At 40.4% G+C, this 13,598-nt stretch overlaps 1 protein-coding gene and 1 long non-coding RNA gene across 8 annotated transcripts in view; one reads left to right on the top strand and one right to left on the bottom strand.

Moving 5' to 3' along the window:
• Nucleotides 1-962: 962 nt before the first annotated feature.
• Nucleotides 963-4,675, bottom strand: LOC114071362. Of its 3 annotated transcripts, none has more exons than XR_003574024.1 (4): nt 4,580-4,675; nt 3,256-3,402; nt 1,314-1,348; nt 963-1,032 (listed from the first exon to the last, which is right to left on the bottom strand). It is a non-coding gene; the product is annotated as an uncharacterized LOC114071362 (long non-coding RNA). The 3 variants fall into 3 exon arrangements; XR_003574025.1 differs by lacking the exon at nt 4,580-4,675 and adding an exon at nt 2,158-2,357 and having other exon boundaries at nt 3,256-3,779; XR_003574022.1 differs by lacking the exon at nt 4,580-4,675 and having other exon boundaries at nt 3,256-3,779.
• A 120-nt stretch (nt 4,676-4,795) lies between these two features.
• The window catches only part of IDE (insulin degrading enzyme), a 59,243-nt gene continuing 50,440 nt past the window's right edge, over nt 4,796-13,598 (top strand). For 2 of the 5 annotated variants that reach the window (XM_027909084.1, XM_027909069.1), the window contains exon 1: nt 4,796-4,864. The gene's annotated coding sequence lies outside the window, so the exon portion shown is untranslated. Of the gene's footprint in view, nt 4,865-5,049; nt 5,161-13,598 lie in introns of those variants that run through there. The other 3 variants (XM_027909092.1, XM_027909059.1, XM_027909077.1) reach the window with 2 other exon arrangements.

Raw genomic sequence — 13,598 nt, 5'->3', positions numbered from 1 at the left:
CCCTGGGCAGATGGAGCTCGCTAGCCCTGTAAGGCAATCCATCTACGTCCTGAGGACCTCGCTGCCACCGTCCAAGCGTGCTTGGCCCCGGCAGATGAACCTCAGGATTAAAGGGTGGGCTCAGTTCCGCGCACACTGTGTCTCACCTAAAAAATTCAATGCGCAGGCTGGAAGGTGGAAAGACCTTCCCCGGTTCTTCGTTCGCGAAGAGACTGGCCATTATATGTATAGTATACGAATATCTTACAAGAAAACTACTTTGCAGGGACAAGCATTTTGAAGTTAGTAACTGCCAGATGAATTACTGCCCTTCAACATCAATTTTTAACCTTTTGACCTCAAACCTAGAAGTAAGGCAATGATTCAGTAGAAACAGCTTGTAACAAAGCAAAATTTACATGCATGATGTGCTGGTTTTTTGTTGGGGTAGAGTTAATTTTCTTCACAGTGACTGGTATGGGGCTGTGTTTTGGATTTGTGCTGAAAATAGGGTGATATTTATAGACAAAATAAACATTGTTTTCCTAGGATTTGTATCAGAACACCTGGGTAATTACAGGTACAGAGGCCTCACAAATAGTAAAACTGTTGACACAAAACATGATTACCTAAGAATGAAGAAAGGTTATATAAGGTATAATAATGGAAAGATATAATTAATACAAATTATAAGGCTGGGTGAGACTTCTTTAAGGCTTAGTAACACCTGTTTTGATTACCAACATGCTACACAGTGTATCAACTGTACTGAACATGTGGAGAGTGTAATATTGTTCAATACTGTAAGTGACATAGCAAAAATTTGCTGATCAATTGTATATTCATATTAAAGGGTAATCGACCTGCACCTCAGATAAGCATAAAGCAGTTTCTAGTCTTTGAACAGCCTGTCCAGTTGGCCAGTAATATTCTAAACTCTGTATTGTTCACATACAGAAAGTTAAACAATAAGGACTTAAACATACACACTGTACTGGTATATTTTCAGCTGAGGACAGGGTTTTCCTTCAGTCAAACAGGATAATTATGTCACTGTTAAAAACAAAAGATAAAATGCAATAAAGTAATTATTGTTAAAATTAAGGACTCAATGCATGATTAAAACCAGAACTGATTTCAACTAACTAGGGAAAATACACAGAGTAAAAGATTTTTTTTTTTAGGCATGTGTGCCAGATCACTGTCTGTCACAGACTGTAGCATTTTACATCTTTTTATAGCTGCCATAATAAAAAATTAACACCACATGTAGGGGGATGTATGCACTTGTGTAATTAGCTCAGAGTAAAGCTAGTCATTTTCCATAGGTTTACCTATTTTCACTAGAGGTGTGCAGCTGGAAGATATCCTTTACATAACAAGAAAAGAAACAATTAATGGGAAAGCTGGAAACATACAGACTTGACAGGACTGACTGAAGTCTACAGGAAATGTCTCCTTGGCCTCATTACCTTTAATATCTTAAAATTTTATTCATTCAGTATTTTCTATTGAGAGCAGTCAATAGACAATTTTTTTCATATATGCCACATCATGAAATTGCTGCTATTTATTTTGGAGTGGAAATAACAATCATAAGCTATGCTTTTTTTGAGCCTGAGGCCAGTTTGCTACAAAGCCCTATTATATACAATTACAATTTGAATTTGGTCCAGAATTTTATCTAGGCAAAAACATGCTTCCATTAGAAGCCTATCAAGACTGTACTTAAGAGTTCTACACTTGCTGTCTCTTAGCTTTCAAGACAAGTATAAAATACTAGTTTTATTTTATTTGTAACCTGCCTACTTTGAAGATCACTTTCTCTGCACTGTACATTTACGTCACATATCCTGAAGAGGGATAATTTCTACACTTACTCTAAATTATATTTAGGCTCATTTGGTCTTTTAGATAACACCTGTTTTTCCACTAGAGCTGATGAAGAAGGCAGAAAGCACAAACTGCCTATAAGCAAATAAAGTTTCATGGGGAAGAAATCTTAGTTGCTGGACTAGACTGAGAAGCAAATTTTACTGCAAGTTCTTTTAACTTTTGCTGATGGAATCCTATTAAAAATATCTTTAAAACATGGAAAGGATATTCAAAATAGTGGATGATTTTAATTTTGGCTAGTATAAATTGAAATAGAGAAGGGTCAGATTATAAGAACCCAACCTGCTCTGAATAAACATCAGCGTTTTGGCTGGAATAGAGTTAATTTCTTCTCAGCACCTGGTGCAGTGCTGTCTTTAGGATTCAGTATGAGAATAATGTGGATTACATACTCACTTCTTCGTTGTTGCTAAGTCATGTTTATCCTAAATCAAGGACTTCCTTGTGTCTCATGCTCCGCCAGTGAGGAGGTGCACAAAGAGCTGTGAAGGAACATAGCCAGGACAGGTGATCTAAACTGGCCAAAGGGATATTCCACACCATAGAACATCATGCCCAGTATATAAATTGAGGGAGGTCCCAAGAAGGGGCTGTTTGGGGTTTGGGGGTAGGTTCTGGCATTGGTCAGCAGGTGGTGAGCAATTGTATTGTGTGTCACTTGTCTTTTTATTATCATTATTATTATAATTTAGTTTCAAATATTAAACTGTTTTTATCTCAACCTACAAGCCTTACTTTTGATTCTCCTCCCCGTTCCACTGGGGTTGGAGGGGAGGGAGGTGAGCGAGCAGCTGCATGGTGCTTAGCTGCCAGCTGGGTTAAACCACAACACACCAGTGCCATGGAACAGCCACTAAAGAAGCTTAGAGTGGATAAAATAGGTGTGACCTCCACTGCAGACCTCTGATGCAATACTTATGATAGGTGCATAAGGAGGTGTGATCTTTCATCACAACTACAGACACACTTGTTTTAGATCCAGCTATTAGTAGACCACCACAGTTTTGCAGGTGCAGTCTATGTTGCTTTCCCGGGATTGCCCCTATGGATACTAGGCAAGACTTACAGGAAAAGGCAAGATTTATCAGAGCAGCTAAATATACACCAGGCCAGCATTAGCTAAACATATACACTTGGCTACATTAGGTTAGCAAACTCTCTATCAGGACCCTAAGAAAAGAATAAATTGCCTGAAACTATTTACTTCTATAGTTTTCACCGTACATGGCAAATGATACAACGTGACTATAGCATGTATTAACAATAAAGGCAGAAGCATTTCTACCATACATCCAATTTAACAGAATGCTCCAATTCACAACCTCTTAATCCCCTAGTTGCTTCAGAAAGGGAGGAGACAGATCACGAAGAGGCACTCACCCGGCAGCGTGCCTTCTGTCAGACACCAAGGGATGAGCCTTTCTGATGCACCAGCAACCGCAATAGGGCGGAAGTCAGAATTAAGAGCTCACCATTTATCCTGTCCTCTTTTTGTCCGGCTTGATCCTCACTTATATACACTAGGAACTGGGAAAAACCCAGACTGCCTCCAACTAGAATCCCATGAGGACATTTTTGCAGTAGTTAACATACTGTGTTAAAATTAGGCACCCACACAGTTCTAAATCCAAGCAGTTGATTTAGGTGAAAACTACCAAATGCCTTGCTCCAACCAGAATGAGTTAACTTGAGAGATAGCTCCGTGTCTAAACAGAGGCCAGAAGTGTGGGTGTACTTGATGCAGACACAAATGTTTTAACTGGGTAGCTCAGGTACGGGTAAGAGCGTCTCTATAGCAGCACAGACCTCACTGGAAACCATCATTCCCTGACTGATTTTGTTGATTCTCCGTTGACCATATGAAGTAGTATGTGGCCACTTCTTAACAGCAAATTTAACCAAAGTTGACTGTAAAAAAAAAAGCTACTTTAAACCAAAGCAGTTTAAAGCTACTTCTGCTACATCTTCAATTCCATCTTTGGGTGCAGAAATAACCTTAGGTAACTCGTCTGGCCCATCTTTCTACCTTTTTATGACAGGAGGGTTCTGGGAATTTTCTTCTGTAAGATACTACCTTTTATAAAAGGGAGGCACTAGGGAAGCTAAAATCAGGCATTAAATGTTGTGCATGTTTTTGTCTTTTTTTCTTTTTCCCCTTAGCTTTGAAAAATAAGACACAGTAAAATAGATACACCTGAAGAAAGCACGTTACCAGAACTTCAAACAGTGGCGTTTGGGGGGGGGCGAGTTTTTTGGGGGTTTGGTTTTGGTGGGGATTTTCTTTTTTTTGTTGGCTTGTTGTTTGTTTGTTTTGTGTTGGTTTTGTGTTTGAGTTGTGGGTTTGTTTTTTTTTCTTTCCTACAAAGGAATTAAAGCAACCAGCCCCATGCACGACTTTCCTACACGGAAATCTACCAAGAAAAAAAAAAATCTCCCCACAGAATCAAATATATGGCAACCAGTCTCACCCAGCATTTACAGCTCTACACCCAGCCTGCGAGGCGAATGCAGTGCCCGGCGCGGAGGGGCCGCAGAGCTGGGCTGCAGGTGAGGGCAGCCAGCGAGCTCCAGCGGAGCTCCCGAGGAGAGAGCGCTGCCGCAGGGTGCACTGTGCCCGGGGGAGGAAGGATTTTGACACCCGAAATCTCTGCCGCTCAGGACGGCGCTGCACCCATTGTGCTCAAATTACGAGGCGCCTAATTACCTTTTGTCTTGGCTTTCGCCGGCAGGGACGCGGAGCGCGGACGCGGGCGGGCCGCTCCCTCGGCGGGCGCAGCCCGGGTCAGCCCGCTACCCTTCCCGCCGCAGCCCCGTCCGCCTCCGCCGGGCGCGCCCCCCCGCCGCGCCGAGTGTCGCCCCGGCTCCCCGCCCAGCCACCCACCCCCTCCGCCGCCTCCGCCTCCTCCCAGAGGCCCCCGGCCCCCTCCCCAGCCGCAGCCCCGGCCCTCCCGGCGGCAGAGGCAGCTCCGACACTCCCAGGTACTCCCAGGTACGGGTCCCGCCAGGCCCGGGCGCGGAGGGCGGACGGGACCCCGCGGGCGCCGGGAGGGATTGGCCGGGCGGCGGGGGAGGCGGGCGGAGAACATGGCGCCGGGGAGCGGCGCGTGCTGAGCGAGCGGAGCCGGGCCGGGCGGCGGGCAAGGCCGGTGCTGGCGGCGGGGCCGCCAGGGCTATGCGGCAGCGGCTGTGCCCTGTGCTGAGCCGGGCTCTGCCGGGCTGGGCGCGCCCCTGGGCCGTCCCAGCCCCGCGCTTCTCCCCTCCGGGCCGGCGGCGCAGCTCTTTTGGGTACGGTGCGAGTGCGGCGGGGCCGGGGCAGGGCCGCGGGACGCGGGGCCGTGTGACCCGGGGCCAGGAGGCCGCAGGGCCCCCGCGGGGTTGTGTAAGAGGCGGCGGCGGGGCGGGGGCACCTTGTGTGGCGGGCGGGGAGTCGGGGGGGCTCGGGCCGCGAAGCGGGGCTGGCGGCGGAGCCTTCGCGGGCACCCGAGCTAGGGGCGGCGGGGCCGGGTGTGCCGGGGAGGCCGGAGTCCTGCCCTGTGTCCTGCCGTGTCCTGCCCTCTGCCCTGCGCTGCCGCCCGGGCTGACGTGCTCCGGTGTTTGCAGCTGCACCTCCCTTGACAAAGCAAGGTTGGTCATCAGCCGTGCGGCTTTCCTTGCCCGGGGGCTTACTTTATTTTTCCTTTTCCCCCTTGGAAAAAAACCCATGAATTTTTACGGTACTTGCCATGACTTCCTAAGCCTTAATTGGGGGGGGAGGGAGGGGGGAGAAAGTAAGTTCTGTAAGAAGAAACTGCTATCAGTCACCCAAAGTTGCTCGGAGCGGCCTCTTCAGCTTGTGACGAGCTGTCTGGCACTGGCATTGTGCGGGGCTTGTTTTTGTGTGTGTGTGTGTGTTACCAGTGTTACCAGCTCCGGTGGAGAGAGAGAAGAAACCTCGATCGAGGGAGGAGCGGGCGGGAGGCTTGGCATGGCTCACTTTTAGGGGCAAATTAAACTGCGTAACAACTCGGCAAAGTTTTTCCGGGAAGGGAGCTGAATAAGGGACAAAGGCTAAGTTGTTTTCTTTCTTTCATTAATACTGTACCTTAGTAGCCAAATCTATTTTTAACACTGCACGAGAGACGTCAAAAGTAGCATCTTTCCGGGGAAAAAAGTGAGTTGTGATGACTCATACTGTCGGTGCTTGCGTGTCAAAATTCGGATGCACCGTTATTGTTCATTATTGCTATTTATGCTTCAGAATTGTAAAGGTAATCCCCAGCGCATATTCGGAGCCAATGCTTTTCTCAGGCTCTAGTTTTTCCTTCTAGATTACTTCTCTTTCAGCATGTGAATATATGCAGTATTTGGACTTAACTTTATATATGTGAATAGGCCTGTTATGTTTTCATACTGCCTACCAGCATGATTTAATCATCTGTTTAATTTTAATTGTGAATTAGGATTTACATAAATGATAATGAAAAGAGAGCAGGCATAGTACTTTCATGTGATGATTTTTTTAAGATGTGAAAATTAAGTATTATTTTTTCGATTACGTGCTCTGTTTCTGTATTTTGTTTTTGCTTTCACCTTTTTTCAGCTTTAACTTTTCATAAAATTTTTAACCTTCATCTGCATGTCAAGCAGCAAGATAATTTCACAGGACTTCTTACCTCCTTTTTATCTTATGTATGGCATCGAAATGATCTGTTCTAGTTGGAAAGTCCCTAGAAGGATTCATGTATCCATGTTTGCGTGCTTTTTTGCTCCCTTTCTCCTTTCTGTCTTCAGTCAGTGTAAAGCTGTGTGTTAATCCCTTGGATGAAATGGTACCTTTGGGAATTGATCAAACTGTCAAGCATATAACTTACTTTGCACGTGAATACAGAAGGATTCCCCTACCCTGCTGGGTCCAGAAGAAAGGGAGAAGGGACACGTTGTTTAATATTTCCAGTGTTTCATTGAACTGGAAGGTATTAGGCCCCTAGCTGGGGTTTATTGTAGGTTATTGTAGAAGTAATTTACTGAAAATACTGTCAGACCATTTGAGAGATTGCATACCAGCTTGATATTTTTTATATATTAATTCTATTGTATTAGATGCTTTTATTGGTATTCTGATCTTTTAACAAGATAGAAATCAGAAAGTTTGTAATAAAAATCTAGAGAAGTTGCTTTAGTTGGTTTTGCCTCTGGTTATGTGTTTGCATGTGCAGGGTCTGTCAATGCACATCTTTGTTTTCAGTTTCTGTGATGTCCATAAGTTGATAAAATATGCTTATGAGATAGCACCGTGAGTATATAATAAGGTTATTTTTGATGGAGCTTGTTTGAAAGTTGCTTTCTATTAAGAACTGACCTTCTGCAACTTCTTTTTAGAATGAGTTGCAGCTTGAAGTTACCTGAAGAATTGAGATGGAAAAAAATGCTGTAGAGTCGAGAGTTTGCTTACAGGGTTAGCAGTAGAACTAGAATTGAATTGTCCAAAACTGTAAAAACTAAACCACCAAATAGGTGAACAGCCAGGGCTTCCTTTGTTGAAACACACCCCTGACTCCTGTAAACTGCTCATTACGGGTTTGTTGGTTATGGCAGAGCTCTAGTGTCAGATAAGCAATTGCTTTTAATGTGGGATTACAGTGCTTTTAATGACTCAGAATTCTGAAGTGCTCTCTGTTGTTGTTGATCAGATTTTCTTGCCAGTTCTCTCATCTTTCTATGTATTTCTTGGTGTTTTGCACAAGTTTCAGTCTCATTTTGTTTTTTTTTTTTTAAGTCAGACCTCACAAGTTTTTCTTTCTGAGGGTATAAGACAGATGGTTGCATAAAGTATTAAATGAGTTGGCTTTACAAAGAGTTTTGGGCAATCTGATGTGCTACTTGTAGTTAAAATTTAGGAAATAACACATCAAGATACTGTTAGAATAAAGCACAGAGGTCTCTCCTAAAGCACCCAGTTTGTTTTCCGCTGTGTGTGCAGGGCCACGCACCAGACACCACCACTGGGTACTGGGATTGTGGACCAAGCACTGCAACTGTAGGGTTATGAAGGAAATATGTTAGGGAGGGAGGAAGAGACTGAGAACCCACTGGTTTGCAAGTATACAAGGCATAAAACAATTAACTGAATTAATGAGTACATTTCTGAAGCAAATATGTAAAATAGGTTTTCAAGCAGCTGGTCATGTAGCACAGAAACTAGTCTGATCAGTCTTGTTCTTAACACTCAGTTTGAGACTGATGAAAATAATAATAAAAACCGCATTTGTGAAAATTCTGAAGATCCTATATTATGATGACATCTAAAAATTTAAACCAGATGATTTTACGTAACTTTAAAATTCCTCAATCTTTCAAATGATCAAAGGCTTCCAGACCCTTTTGGAATTTCCCTAGTTTTCAGCAGTCTCTTAAAAAATCGAAGCAAAGAATTGCTAGAAAAAGGCTAATTTTAGTTATTTTGTTTCTGGTGAACGTGGTTAAAGCTTGTTTACCTTGGAGGTTGTGTTTGGACAGATTGTTTGGAGCAATTTTCGAGGAGATAGAAGAAGTAAGCTTAAGTGATGTAGAGATTTTAAAAAAACTTGTTGTCCTTTATTGCTGTGTGTAAAATCAAACTGTATAAAATCCTGCCTTTTTGTTTGACTTGTTTACCCAGTGCTTTGGGAACTGGAGTGGTCAAGTTAAGGAACATAGATTTAGGGCAATAATTCAGCTTTGTAGTGTCTTTATTGTATATCCAATCTCATTTGACTAACACAAGACTGTTGAAAGCACACAGCATTTTACTTCTCAGGCCAATTGCCTGATCTTACATGTGAAGCCACCAGGGCCTTTGTTTTTGCCAAGTTCACACGTGGTATTGTCTCATTAATGCTACTGGTAATTCCTGTACACCAGTGTTGCACAGCAGTGTTTCTGCTGTCATGTTGGCGGTGAAGCCTGTGGCAGACCAAGTTTTACTGCTGTGATCTAGAAGTTGTAGAAGCTGGATTCTTTTGGGAACAAGAGCAAGGCAAGTGTCTGCCCTGACCACCATCATTAGGAGGGAATTTTCTGACTCAATTATAGACTTGGCAAAAAGCTGCAGACTGAGGTTCTGAAAATGCTTTAATTGTAGCGTGAGTTTAGAATTTCTTCAAAATAAACTACATAACAAAACCTTATAAATATTCATCATCTTCAAACTTGCCTGATTTGGCATGATTAGTTGCTCTTAATAACTTGGTAGCACTGATTAAATCATTGTGGGTCTTTGTAGTTGGAGCCTTTGTGTATGAAGTAGTATGCTGAATTCCTGATGAGTTTAAAAGTGATAAAACATGTTAACATTTTAAGCAGTTTATCTACTTATGCAGTCTGTCTGCCTGTGTATGCAGTCAGAATTATTTTGATCAGTATCAGGAATGTGTTGGGATCTCAAACATTCTCTTGCTTCATGACAAATAAATTCACAGAAGATTGATGCTTCATGGATGTTGAATAATGTGAAGCATTTTAATCTCTAAATGTGTGAAAGAAGGATTGCTAGGTTTGTCTGCTGATGAACTTGTGACCTGAAGGAGTTATGGAGAGTTTCCTGAAGAGTCCTTTCTGGTAATGTTCACCTGAATTGATCTGATTTCTTGATTTGGTTTTGGTTTTTTGGTGGTTGTTTTTGTTGGTTTTTTTTTTGTTGTGTTTTGGTTTGTTGGTTTTGGTTGGGTTTTCTTGTTTTGAGATTTTTTGAGATTACCCTTTCTCTCCTTCATTTTTTTACTACATTCTTGGTAACAACTCAAAACATTTATCTGAGTTTAGGAAAAAAACTTTACTGCCTATGGTTTAGTTTAAAAAATATTTTTTTTAATTACAACATACGAGTGAATGGAGAAGTTAAGAGAGTAGGTAGATTATTGATTGTCTTACTGGTAACATGACTGTTACACGCACAAGGATATCACAGTGCCATCAGATTTTGCTGCTATCAGGAGCAGAAGTAGGTGCAAGAGACCAAGATGAGGAGGAGTGAAGGCCTGTGCAAGAATGCAGATTTACTTGGTTGTTGCAAAGCCATGAGCAACTGAAGAAGTTCCTGGACTCCTCCAGAGTGCTCAGTTCATCTTTGTAAGAGAGGTGAGAAAACTCTGGCTGGTGCTTCTGCAGCACCAGGCCTCCTGCCAAAGCACACAGCACTTTTTTCACTCCGTGCATTGGCAGCTGGAGAAATCTTCATGTGTAACCAAGATGGATTAGTAAATAACACAAGGGACATGTTACCAATGGTAACTCCCTTGCAGGACAGAAGGGAGAGAGAGGCTCTGACTCAACAAAGGTTTCACTTCACTCTCGTAAATGGTGAGCAATTGAGTTGCATAAAAACTTAAAGTTAATCCAAATTTTAAGGCAACTGATATAAATGGAAAGAAAACACCAAGATCTGCTGAGATGGTAACTGTTGTCGTTCATCAGGCTCAGAGCTGTCTACCAGCATTTGACTTCAGTGTGTGCAGACTGTCATGTCAAAAAAGTCTTGAAAAGGGCTTTGGAGATTTTGCTTTGGGGGTCATATTTTTATTAGCTAGTCATATTCTTGCATTGAAGCAACCCTCAGGAGTTTCTGTTAATTGGTTTTCAAATATGATCTTTTAATTGTTCAAACACTGAACTTAGATTTGATTACAGTGGCTAATTTTTAATTAAAGTAAGTTTGCTAAAATAACTTTGAGAGATTAAAATAGTGAGGTAGAATCATATATCACTTAATCCCACTCTGTAATGCTCTGTTTGCAGGTGAAACCTGGCATCCCCAGAGAGCCTTGCTGGTTCCAAGGGACTGCCTTCCTGGAAATGATTACAAAAATGGAACCTCAAAGAACAGAATATAATTTCACTTCAAAGTGCTATAATTGAAAATTCAGCATTGGTTTTAACTGATACTTTTCTTGTACAAGTGAAATAATTTTGAGGAGGAGGAAGAATATTTCCTATTAATTGAATAGAGACACTGCTCTGAGTTCAGACATACCCATTCTTCTTTTCCTTCTCTCTACATTGGTCATCTTGCCAAGTGTAATTTTGGAGCCATTGGAAGAATTTCCAGTGTCACAGTAAAGCTTTGTATTTGTTCCTGCTGTCTTTACTTATTTGGATCTTTCTCTGTTGCTTCTGTTTTGTGAAAGTAGTATGACAATATTTCTTTTAAATATTTTCATTTAAACATTTAAATGTTTTTGTTAGGATATTAGCTCTGCAATAAACATGGCATCTCCTTTATGGATGAATTGCTTTGCAGCATCCAGTGCTCATTGTAATGACGGCAGAGCACATGTACTTCAGGGCAGTGTCTGAACACGACCTTAGAAATTAAGCTATTTCTGAAAAATAATAAGAAATACAGAATTCTGTGTGGATTTATCTTTTTTTTTTTTTTTTTTTTTTTTTTTTTTTTTTTTTTTTTTTTTTTTTTTTTTTTTTTTTTTTTTTTTTTTTTTTTTTTTTTTTTTTTTTTTTTTTTTTTTTTTTTTTTTTTTTTTTTTTTTTTTTTGCCTATGGTTAAAAGCAGTTCTGATGTCAAACAGTGATTTGTAGAGAACTTAAAAGCTGCACAGGAGAGCAGTCGTATGAGAGAACGTTTAATATTAGGTCTTACAGTTTACTCCTTAAGAAAAAGAAATGGTACAAAAACTCTCCAAAGTGAACTTTCCTCACTTTTATATTGTAGTAACATAGCACCAGGAAGAAGAGTACTTGAGCAGGAAGGTGTTGATCTTGTTCTTCTGACATATTACCTTTCAGGAGTATGGCATAGTTGATCTGCTCTTGTTTTCATACAAGTTGTCTGGTACTATTAATTCAGTTTGCAGCAAAATAATTGTAGGTTAATCATGCAAACCCATTTGAAGTTAGAGAATGTTGTGTTCACAGTGCCCCTTGACATAACAATGAAGCTGGACATGCAAGTTTGGTTTGAAGGCTTAATTACTGCTTTTGTCCTTCTGAAGATTGTAGCTTTTTCCTTCACTGAAATTTGACTACCAAGCTAGAGGTAGCCTATGAAGGAGGCAGAAGTAGGGAATGATAATAAAATGAAGTGGAGGTGTACAGCTTCGCGAGACATCAATTGAAATCTCATAAGATTTCATAGAAGCTGCGTAATTTGATGAATCACATTGGAAAGATGAGTCATCTGAACAAACAGTAAAGTTCTGTGACTTAATGATACGGTGTAGAATTAACAAGGAGATATCAGATGACAAGGAAATTGTATAATGTTTAAAGAAATCCCACAACTTGAGCAGCTAATAGTGTATATGTGTCTTATGATAAACAACTAGTATCTTAATGAGCCAGAATATTGTAGCTGAAAACCAAGATAAGTCTTCCTTAGCAGTCGTGAAATCAGGAGATTCAGAAACTTCCTTATTCTCCTACATGCTTTTATTTTCAGTCCAACTTGGGTGCAAATTGCTTGTGTGCAAGTGAAAAACAATTAGGAACAGTTTAGTTACTGATTTTCATGTATGAAAAGCAGTATCCTCACTTCATAAATTTTACGTAGTATCTAAAGTTGAGTAGAGTTTTTCTACTTAATACTCTAAAGTTTGAACATATAGGCATTTTTTGATTGTTAGCATAGCTTGTATCAGTGCTGTTGATGCAGACAGAGATGTGCAGTACTTGGAGTAATCTTTGGATTTCAGTGGTATCTGCATTTTTTTGGAGGAAGGAAACCCATAGATGTTCCGAGCAGAATTAGCCTGAGTACAGGGTAAAACTAGTGGATAAATGACAGGTTTAAATGAGAGTGTAGACATATAAATTTGAATTCAGCATTTCAGTTATTGTTTAGTGATTACATTTGGCTTCACTTTTTTTAAAAAAAGTAATTCACAGTGAGAGAACCATGTTATAATAGTGGAACAATTTCATTCTAAAATGAATTGAACTGCACTTATATTGAACTGTAAAAAGTTACTTCATATTATTTATGGATTTTGATAAGAGACATTCAGATTGTTATTATTCATTGAAGCTTTCTAAGCTGAGTGCTTTTATTTTCTTTTTGGATTATAATTCCTGTTTGTATTTTGGTTTGTTTTTTTTTTTTTTTTTCATGTAGGGATGTATTGTAACTAAAGAGGATTTAAAAGTTCCAAAGTAATATTTTTACTTCTTTCAAAAGTGTTCAGAGATCTAATGCTTACTTTACTGTTTTGGTTTTTTTTTTACAATAATATCTTCCCCAGTTTACGTATATGGATATATCTCTCTCTATATATATTTCTCTATATCTATCCTTCCACAAACATAAATCCAGTCTTAAACTTTCACTCTGTTACAGGTAAAAGCTTGATTTTCTGTTTGAGAAATGCTGTTTTTTTCTGATTCTGCCACAGACATTATGTTCACAAACTTTCTATCCTAAAAATGCTGTTAGTAATATATTAACCTCATTGTAATATCTGACACCAACACTGATGGCACTGCATCTGCTGGCTTCAAATTGGCTGTTGGTTTTTATACCATAGAATGATATGAATAAATGTGAAGGAGATGATCCAGAGGGACAGTAGCTCTCAGAACTGCTTCTCATTTTGAGAATGATAACAGTATTTTAGGAAGGAGATTTTATTAGCTGACTCCCTTTCATATGTAATTTTAAATGTAAAATATATAATCAGATTTTCAAGGTTTTTTTCCTGTATCTGTAGCACTGAGTTTGCAGTTGGTTTGATAGCTAGGGAGTTGATTAAAATGTCATG

The sequence above is a fragment of the Empidonax traillii genome, unplaced genomic scaffold, assembly GCF_003031625.1.
Source record: "Empidonax traillii isolate 1590-97213 ecotype Southwest subspecies unplaced genomic scaffold, ASM303162v1 scaffold27:size3997909, whole genome shotgun sequence".
In the NCBI taxonomy this organism is placed as follows: Eukaryota; Metazoa; Chordata; class Aves; order Passeriformes; family Tyrannidae; genus Empidonax; species Empidonax traillii.
This window is presented reverse-complemented; position numbering and strand designations above follow the sequence as displayed.